The sequence below is a fragment of the Pinus tabuliformis genome, chromosome 7, assembly GCF_031772625.1.
Source record: "Pinus tabuliformis cultivar Carrire ecotype Pingquan chromosome 7, CPIR1, whole genome shotgun sequence".
NCBI lineage: Eukaryota > Viridiplantae > Streptophyta > Pinopsida > Pinales > Pinaceae > Pinus > Pinus tabuliformis.
Genome location: NC_142293.1, coordinates 1,010,063,878 through 1,010,074,920, shown reverse-complemented (window position 1 = coordinate 1,010,074,920; position 11,043 = coordinate 1,010,063,878).

Sequence of the window (11,043 nt, the reverse complement as noted above, 5' to 3'; positions counted from 1 at the left end):
TATAACTCTAATTAAGAGTTCATGTAGTCAAAATTAACCACTAGTAGGCTATCACTTTGTGGTATAACCGAGCGACTAGGAGGAAGAGCCATTCCATTCTTTCTAGATCATTTTGTTCCACGGTTGAGAAAAGATAGCTAGGAGAGATAGGATATAGAGCACAGAGAGATGATTTATGCACTATAGAAGCCTACAAGACAAAAACATTACTTCTTTGTACCTGCAGCCATATTTCTAGACAAAGAAAGAGAGCAAAGCACCCTCACCTTTGAGCTGGGTTTTCTCTTGAAAAGGTTTCCCATAACATATCTTGTGTCTTATGTGTGTGTGTGAGATATATTTTATCATTCTCTATTTTCTACATAATTTCCATTTGCATGCATGCACTAATTGCAATAAAATATACATATATAGAAATTAAATAAAATTGTAATGTAACATTTTCGAATTTATAGTATAATATCATCAAATATGTTGTGATGAAATGTCGAGTGGAATATCCATGCCATTTTACTTATCATATTGGTATCAAAGCAAGTTTCTTTGGGTATTTTATAGAGATTTTATGGATCTAGATCGATGAGGCCGAAAATTATAAAACCCTAATCATGGCCGACAAATATGTAAATGAACATCGTGATCCTATAGAGGTGAGGTTTTTGTGGTTGGAACAATAAGTCACACATATAAAATGTAATGTAAGCCTCCTCATGGTGGCCCTATGAAATAAGCTAGGGATATTTGGAGAATATGGGGGTTCGAATGTAGAGAACAAAGTAGAAGGGGGATTGGGAGATTGAGAAGACATGAAGAACCAACAGAAGCGAGAACTCAAAAAATATCAACCCACTTCGAGTGTCATGAATCAATCCATGTTTAAAATGGAAAAAAAAATTGATGTCAAACCATACCATGGAGAGATCGATGCTTTGAAGTTGAACCACTCACTGGAGTAACTTGAAGTTTATTTTAGTGTCTGTCAGATCGAGGAAGGGAATAATATCTGATTCACGTCGCTCAAATTAGAGGGCCATGCACTAACTTTGTGGCAGAGGCATACAGAAAGCCTGAGGTTGGAGGGAGAACCTCTAGTCACTAAGTCATAGTTTTATCCCATTGGGTACATGGATGATCAGTGGATACTATGGAATTACTTCAGGAAAGAGGCAAGCCAAAGCACATAGGAGTACACCACGCAATTTAGGAAGATGTCTATAATGTTGGGTATCTCTCCAAAGAACCAAGATGTGCTCCTCCAATATTTGTGGGGTCTGCATTGCCATCCCTGAGAAAGTGATGTTGTTCTATCCCAAAACAGTGGACGAGGCTTTTGTACAGGCACAACACCTAGAGAACATAGGCCTTAAGTGAGTGCAATCAAGTGGATCAAAGAAGAAGAAGCAATAAGAAGCTTCTAAGGATGGGAAGTGGAAGCAAAAGGGGGACCAGTGCAAAGATACTAGCAACCACTGCAACATCAATGACCATATAAAGGGAAAATGTTGGAAGTTGCATATAGAGCTAAACACGAAGAAAAACGATAATGATAACAAGAAGAATAATATCATGGCAATTGATTTGAAAAACCAAGCTGAAATCAACTCGGATGTGGATGAGAAGATCCTTTTTACGTCAGTACAGAAGGAGGTGAATTTGATTTGGATTTAGGTCGTTGATACCTACACATTGGTATAGGATTGCATGCGAATCTCATTATATCAAATCTGGTCAAGAAATTGGGACTGGAGGTTCGAGAACATCCAAACCCATTATACATTGGGATGGGTAAATAAGGATGCAAAGCTGAAGGTAAAAAAAATAGTGTAAAATTAGATTTTCTATCAATGTTGATTTTACAGATGAAGTAGATCTAGATGTGGTTCCCCTTGATGTATGTTGAGCTGTGTTTGGGAGTCCATACATCTACATGCATGATGAAATATTCATAAGGAGATCGAACCATTATTGGATCGTTAAGGACAGAAAATAATTGATCATCAATGCGCACAAAGGAAAGTAAACAAGTTCATTGGTAAGTGCCAACCAAGACAAGAAATCGATCACTTCTAGAAAGAAGTATGTTTTATTATTTTTAAGAGAAACTGAGTCTCAAGAGTAGTCAATAAGAGGAAAGGCATTCCAAGAGTGGTGTACTATGAAATAAAAATAATAATTGGAGGATTTGCTACAGGAATACATGAATGTGTTTCGAAAGCCTAAAGGGTTACCACCTAAGAGAGAAGTGGAGCATGAGATCCAATTATTTCCAGACTCCCCATTGAAAAATATTGGGTTGTAGAGACAATGTTTTTTAGAAGAAAGTGAGATGAAGAAATAGTTGTAGCAGTTGCTCGAACAAGGTGTCATTCTGTTGACTACATCACCAGGTGGATCCATTATTGTGCTAAAGAAGGATGGGATTTTGTAGATGTCTATAGATTACACACGTTGAATAAAATCATGCTTAAGAGCTGATACCGCCTGCCTAGGATAGGTGATCTGCTAGATCAGTGGCGGGAAGAAAATTACTTCACCAAGATGGAATTGAAGTCTGCATATCACTAGGTTTGATTCAAAGAAGAAGATACATGAATGACCACCTTTAAAACCAAGAAAGGTTTTTATGAGTGGTCAGTTATGTGATTTGGTATATGTAATTCACGAGATACATTTATGAGATTAATGAATGATGTACTGCGCCCTTTTATAGATTCATTTGTTATTGTGTTTTTGGATGAAATACTGGTATATAGTGCTACCTCACAGGAGAATATGTCACACTTTACGCAAGTGCTAGAAACATTGAAGAAGAATCAACTACAAACAAATATCAAGAAGTGTGAGCTTTCACAACAATCCTTGGTGTATTTGGGGTATGTGATCGGTGGAGGAGGACTGAAGATAGATCCTTCCAAGATGGAGGAAATCATGAAATGGTCGGTGCCCACTAATGTTTCTGAGGTCAATAGTTTCATTGGGGTAGGACAATACCTTTGGAAGTTCATAGCCTCATTTTCAATGGTCGAAGCACCACTCCATGCCATAACAGCAAGTTGCAAGAGTTTCTAGAGGGGAGAACGTCAGAAGAGGATTTCGAGGAGCTAAAGAAGAAAAATAGTTAAGAACCAGTTTTGGCATTCTTACACAAAAATATCGTCACCATGATTATTTGCAGTCAGTATGGGTCTATCATCACTTGTACTGTCCTCCTAAGTAAGTCTCAGACCTAAGCTCTTCAAGTCAAGATTTGAAAATGAGAGAAAGACATTGAAAATCAACAAAGCTCTGGTTCCGCACTTTCTCTCACTGTTGCCTGCGGTGCCGCACCCCCTCTTCAAAAATACTACGTACCTTCCCGCTCTGTCCCTAAAGGAGTGGGTGCGGATCCATGTGAAAGTCAAAAAGGCGCAAATTTGTTCTAAAAAACTCACTTTGGGTTAATTCTAGATGATTCTAGAAGGAATTTTGACGTGGATTGGTCGCTCTTAGGTGGTCCATGCATCCCAAAAGAGAAGGAGCTAATCCCTTGATGAGAGGAGCTATCCCTTTGAAGGAAGGATTTATCCCTTTGAAGGAGGACCTAGTAACTTCCCTCCATTGCACTATAAATTAAGGAAATGGGCTGGTTGCTAGGGAGGTTAGAAGCTGAACATTTTTTAGGGTAAATGCTGGTGGAATTGAGACTTCCTAGTTAAGCTTGAGAGGAGAGATCACATACCTTTTTGGCTTCATTGGGAAGAGAGTGAAACTTGTCAAAGTAGAGGAGACTTCTTGTTAGACCCTGGGAGGAGCTTCTACAGCATCAAGACACGAGTTGTAAAGTTCTTTTTTGATTTGAATTAATACAATCAGATTCATTTTTCTCAACAAATTGTCTTATGTCATTTGTTTCATGAATCCCTTGATCATCATGTTAAGTATGCTTTATGATATTGGCTTTTCAGGTGCTATTTAATCTATTTCCTTTTTTGTGTTTGCAGATTCACAACAAGGGAGCTCATTTGGATCAAAGGAGCGAGGCTTCCAAAAACTTGCATTGGACCCAAGGTAGGCCTAAACACTTGTTTGCCTTTGTTTATAAATGCACATTTAGAGAAAGATAGTTTTTGATTGGCTTGCTTGTCACTAGATATCGTTAGATTCTAGGAAGGTCTATCTTGTCTGCAAGATCGACCCATTCTGTGTGACAAAATGGCGACTCCAGTGGGGACTTGATTTTTTCCTTGTTTTTACTTTGACCTAAGAAATTGTGTTTTTGTTTTTGTTTTTGGCTTGTTGTGTGTGGAATTGGGTAGATTTAGTATATCTAGGATTATTTTTTGTTTTTCATAACTTTGGGAGAGGACCGCACCCTCGGCTTGTGACACAGTGCGGATCTATCTGCACTTTTTCTTTTAGTACAGAGCGATACCGCACCTGTGTTAATTGTGGGCCTGCAGACCCTGTCAAAATTTTGGAAAACCTAATATTTTCTCTGTTAGTTAGCTTAGTTTTTGTTTAGATGTTATTATCCCCTGCCCAGACCTGCATATAACTTGTCAGAAGCTTTTCTTAGGTTAATTCCATTGGTGTTAGGGTTTTAGGTGAAATTCCTAGAAGTTTTGATTGTTGGGTTTGTTTTTCATTTTGGTCTTGCAGTATATCTGAGCTTAGAAGCTGTAGAAACCTGAGATCCCCTTGGTTTTTACTAGCCTTATTATGAGTCTGACCATTTGCAAAATCTGCCTTTGCTGAGGAATCTACTTTGTGTTTTCTCTTTACAAAACTTCGAAAAATCTTGTGTTAAAAGTTTGGATTTCATTTTTAGAAAAGAAAACAAAAAAATTGGTTTTTTTTTTACTGATTTTTTATTCTGGACAAATTAGTCCTTAGTTTGCTTGTAGCTAAGTAAAACATCCTTGAAAAAGACATCTTGTAAGCTTTGACTTCAAATAGGTTTTTATAGTTTATAGATCACAAGATTAGTCATTTCCATAGTTTTGAGTGTTTTATAAAAAAATAAAAAATCTCTTTTGGAAAAATTTTGTTTTTGTAGTGGTTGAGTGTTTTGAAAGAAAAGGGAATTTTTTGTGAAAATAACTAGTTGTTTCATTTTGAGTGCATTGGAAAAGACAAAAAGCTCTTCTTTTAATTTGTTTGTTAAGAAAGATTTGTGTTTACAAGTATTTGCATTCTCAAACTCTTTCCTAGCTAGAAGTTCATTGAAGGGAAAAGATTTCTTAATCATCTTAAATGCATTTTTTAGTGATTTCGAGTCAAGTCTTCATACCACGAGTTTCATCTCCGCACCTCTTGACTTAAACAAAATCCAACAAAAATAACGTTTAGAGTAAAATCTATCTAGTAATATTTTTATTTCTAGGGCTCTTATACACCAATATAGCTTAGGCTAGTGTCTTGGAGTAGGGAGTAATTAACTCTCCAAGACAGTAAAACAAACAAGTAGCTATATCTTGCGGTAGGAGAGAAATCCAATTGTTGCATTTATGCTCTCGGAAAGCTCCTCTTAAAGGAGAAGCATGAGATCGTGTCCGAACTAGTGTGGGAATCAATCCTTCCTCATTGGGAACGACGCCAGATATTCACGTATTAAAAACGGTAAACCTCAGATTAACCATTTTCGAGGAGCCTGGGGTCACTTGTTGGTAAACCTTAGATTATGTCAAGGAGCCTTCAAGGGGATTGAGCTTGTTACTCTGCCCTTGCATGCGTATCGGATCGTAGACTGTTCCCCCAAGTATATTTGTTTCCGTTGGTAACCTTAGTGACCATATTCTATAGGATTCTTCCTATGGTGACAGTGGTGGGAAGATCCCACTGTACCTGGAGCAGATGTCGGATAGACTCACTTGGATTTTCTGGGGGGTTCTCTTCACTCGAGATGGTTTAGTGGAGAAACTTGTGTCATTCTATTCATTAAGTAGGTTGTCGGGGTAACTGTTCCAACCGCCATTTCTGTATTGAACTCTGCGATGTTGGGCTTCATCAACAACTAGTGTTTTTCAGTACAGAAAGTTACTGTTTGTGTGTGTTTGATCTCCTAGATTCTTTAGGCGTGTGATTCAAAATTGTTTGGTTCTTTAGAAGCTTTAGGTGGTTTTGATTGAGACTTTACTTTGATTGCGTGTGAAGTAGTTAAAATTTTTTAACCGTGGCTGAATTACCGAGGAAGTCCCGTAGACTTCGGGGCCAACCTCCTGAGTTTTCACCGAGCCAGCCTGAAGGGTTAAGAGCCCTCGTAACTCCTAGAGATAGTAGAGTTGGGTCACCTGAAGAAGGAGAGTCTTCTTTGGTGGTACATGCTGATTTTCAAGCTTTAGTATTAGATTATAATCCACAATCAGTCTCTGTTTCCAAAGTTACTGGTAGCTTTTCATCTACTAGTGATATAGGTGAGGAACCTGAAATATCCAAGCCTGAAAGTGAATTTGCTGCTACTTCAACATCGGGGTTTACCTCTCCAACTTCTAGTGGTCCTGGTTCACCTAGGGTAGAAAGAGTAATTACCCAAAATCTTCCTTCTGGACTTATAGCTATCGAAGAAATTGCTACTCCAGAAGAAGAAGTAGGCATCCGTATCCCTAAAAATCAACCTGTTATTGAACTAAGGGAGAGTGAATCAATTTTTTATAGTCCATCTAGGAGCAGTGCTTGGTATCTTTCATTGACTAATTTTTTGGAAAACCCAGGGCTAAGCTTTTCACCACCTTGTGTTCCTTATCACCCAACACCTAGAGGTTACTATCCTCTCTTAAATATGTCAAGACACTCGTCCATGTTTACTCAATCGCTAGAATCCTTTTTATACGACGGTCCTTCTGTTCCCTCTACGTATCAGTCACTTTCTGGTACTTTTGCGGGAGCATCTCCTCAACCCATTGAACAAGGGTTATTAACTGGAAACAATGGTACTAAGCCGTTGAGTGTAGAAGATATTCTCATGATGTCAGGTATTATTCCTAATCCTCAACCTCAAGGTGGTCAGTTACCGCTTGGGGGGCAGCCTCAAAATCCTTAATTATTGCCTGGGGGGCAACCTCAAGGTACCCAATTTGTGCTTGGGGGGCAACCTCAAGGACAGTACATACCTACCGGATAGTACGTTCCTCAAGGTCAACTCCAGACTCAATATGTACCTCAAGGTCAACCCGAGTACCAATATGCACCTCAAGGTCAACCCCAGTATCAGTACGTGCCTCAAGGGTATCAACCCCAAGGTCAGTACTCGAACCAAGGTTTCCAACCACCCTCCGGTCAACCATACGTTCAAGGAACGGGAAATGTACCTTTGAATTATCAACCCTACCCTCAACTCGGTTATGGTCCTCAATATTCTCAACATGTTATGGGTCCGTACCCCAGAATGAATTTAGTGTGGGATCCATCGCAAACTCAACAGATCTTGCAACCGAATGTACAGTTGTCATCTCAAACTAGATAACCCTTAGTTTCTGGTTCACCCCGACAACCTGTTCAGTCTACTATTCAAACTTCTGTACCTTCGGTTGTTTCTCAGCCTGGGCCTAGTACGCCTCGTACTCCGCCTCAAACGACGGCTACAATTGCTGCAACATCTGTTCAATCTACCCCACCTACTTCTGGAGTGTCGACAACTTCGGTTTCTACTGTTCCTGTATCTACTCCTCAGACATCTTTACCTCAGTCTGGATCCACAATTCAAACTTCGGTTCAGATGCCTGTAGGACAACCTGGTTCAAGTACGCTTGTCACAAGTCAACCACAATTTACTTATCAACCATACCAGGGACAGTACCAATTCGGTCCTACTGTGCAGCAGCCAGTCTATCAGTATCAACCGTACCTTGGTTACACATATCAACAACCTCAACAACCCCAGTACGGTCCTGTTAATCCTGGTTTTCCAGGAGGATACAATATCCCAAATGCAATTCCTATTCCTAGTTATCCTCAACATCCTCCTCCTGGGCTGGTCTCATGACCCAGAGTTTTAGGGACCCTAATCATCAGTTACCATTTATCGCAACTTTGGACTTGCCTAACTTGTCGCGCCTAACGAACGATCCCATTAATTATCTTCCGTTTTGGCCGCCAATGCCGAATAAGTTGCCTAGTGATATTCCTAAGTTTGAAGGCAAATCAGGAGAGGACCCGTCGAACCATGTGATGAGTTATCAACTCTGGTGTGCGTCTAACTCCATTTCAGATGATTCAATCCGTCTAAGGCTTTTCCATCACACTCTAATTGGTCTTGCAGCCAGGTGGTACATTGAGTTACCGCGAGGCACTTTTTATAACTTTAGTCAGTTAGCTACCTCGTTTTTAACTCATTTTCATTTGCCAGTCAGATATGAAAATGGCATGGAATTAATAACTTCATTAAAGCAGTCGACATCCACTTACATCTCAGATCACATTCATGAATGGAGATGTCGATGGCATTTAGTGAAGTTTTTTATTCTGGATCAGATCTTAGCTGAATGGTTTGTAATATCTTTATTGCCAAAGATCACTGAGGATGTAGCTAAGGCCGGAGTCGTTACTGAAGAGCAAGTAATTGCTCAAGCACAATACCTTGACTTGTTTTATACTCAGTTAGGTACGTTACATGAGAAAATCCCCAATCTTCGTAAACAAAATCAAATCGCTGCAGCTCCTTCAGGGTCTCATGCCGCTTACGGTATGATTGGTACGATTAACACCAAAAGTAAGAAGAAGTGTTCCAGGAATTCTTCTCCTATCATAACCTTGCCAGATTCCCCAACAGGAGATTCTTCCATGGAGATTTCCACCGATATTCACGTTGTAGAGTCATCTACAGCCAAATCAAAATCCGGTGGTAAGAAGAAAAATAAAATGGATAAAAATTGAAAAGAGAAACCTGAAAAAGCAGAATCAAATGATGATAAATGCAAACCTCGTTATCCTTGTCTCATTTGTGACGAAGAGCATTTTACAAGAGACTGCCCTCATCGTGCAGAGGTTGCGAAGATTGTCAAAGGTTCCCAAATGCCTGCTGTTTTGAAGGATCCTTTTCCAAGTCAAGACAGTAAGATGATAGGTTCTTCCTCGAGTGCCAATGAAGAACCCATACTGATGGTGTGCCATGTTAGGATTGAGACTCGATCGCATGACTATGGTAGTAAAAGTCCTGTTGATGGTAAAGAAGCAGAATCTTCTCATTCTAACCCATCAACCTCAGCTCCCGGTTCCGATCCACTACAAATCGAGAAACCTAATCTAGACTTAGTAATCAAACCGCCCGCCAAAGGTATACTTCGAAAGTCAGCTTTCAATCCACATGCGAGAGCGGCTCAGAACTAAAGCATTGTTGAGGATTTAGCTGTTTCACCTTCAGCAATGTTGGCTTTGGAACTGCTGCAATCATGTCCAGCACAGCGTAAAATACTTTTGTCGACTATAGGAGCTGTTGACGTTCAGGACTCGAACCTAATAATTTTCGATCTAGAAAATAGTACACCACACTGACCTCATCAAATGGCTTTCCAGATCCGAGTGATAGTAAAAAACAGGCCTATTCATAGGATTGTGATTGATGAGGGAGCCTCAATGTGTATTATGTCGATACAGTGTTGGAGATCGCTTGGTTCTCCTTCACTAAATCAGTCCTCGACGATTCTAAAGGCCGTTGATGGCCGTGGGTTTCATCCTTTTGGCATTCTACAGGATTTACCTATAGGGGTTGAAGGAAAAATTGTTAATCTAGATGTGGAGGTGGTTGATGCCCCTCTATATTACAACCTTCTCTTGGGTCGTAGTTGGTCTTACACTATGACAATTTTCGTTTCATCGGTCTTTCGGGTTATAAAGTTTCCTCATAATGGAAAGATCGTAACAATAGACCAGCTGGCTTAGTTTTCGTCCGACCCAGCCTCGTCTGAAAGCATTCAGCATGTCGGTAAAACGACTATCCCGTATAAAGATGTTGGAGTAGGACTGGTTAAAGATGCCAGTTTACTGGGAACTTTTCCTTTTCCTCTGATCAATGCATCATCTTCTTTTGCAACCATTCATATGATTTCGTCAGACACCATTGTTTATGATGATCCTTGGATCATACCTTCTGAATCTGAGATAGACTCATTTGGTGATGTTATGCCTTTGAGTCCATATGAAATTGCGTATGAGGCCGTGCAATCGTTTACTAACCCATCTTCAACCAAAATTGACTTAATGAATGTGGTCCGTGAGGAATCACTTTTCACATAAAGCTCAGATGCAACAATGTTTTCTGAACTTGTTCACTCTGATGAGCAAATTCGTGAAATCCTATGTGTAGATGACTTACCATGGGAAGATCTCCATCATAGATCTTCGTTCTTACCCGAGAATGATCGTTTTGAAAATGATTTTTCATCAATTTTGTATGAATAAATATGTCAAGGAACCTCAGAATCCAATGAAAAATCCTGATTTAGAGTTAAATTTGGGAAACATCTCTTGAACTATTCCTATTGACATTTCAGTTAAGCCTGGAATTGTTGAAAACATTCATATAGGTACCTCGTGTACAGAAGATGAAATTCAAATATATAAGGCCCTATTTCAAGAATTCAGCGACGTGTTTGCCTGGTCATATGCGGAAATGCCAGGAATTGACCCCGCAATTGTTGTTCATGAAATCAAGACTTACCCGGATGCTAAACCTGTCCGGCAACGTTTGCGTCACATTCACCCAAGAAAAGTTGCTGCTATTAAAGCAGAAGTTGAAAAATTACTCAAAGCAGGTTTCATTTATCCGATCCCGTTAACGGATTGGGTATCGAATATTGTTCCGGTTAACAAAAAGAAAGGGACAATAAGAATATTTATCGATTATAGGGACATTAATCGAGCCTGCCCAAAGGAAAATTACCAAACTCCCTATATCGATCAAATCATTGATGATTGTGCTGACAGCGAAATATTTTCCTTCATGGACGGTTTTTGTAGATACAATCAAATCAATATTCTACCTGCCAATCAACCAAAAACAGCTTTCAATTGTCCACAGGGGACATTTGCTTATTGCAAATTATCCTTTGGGCTCAAGAATGCTGGGGC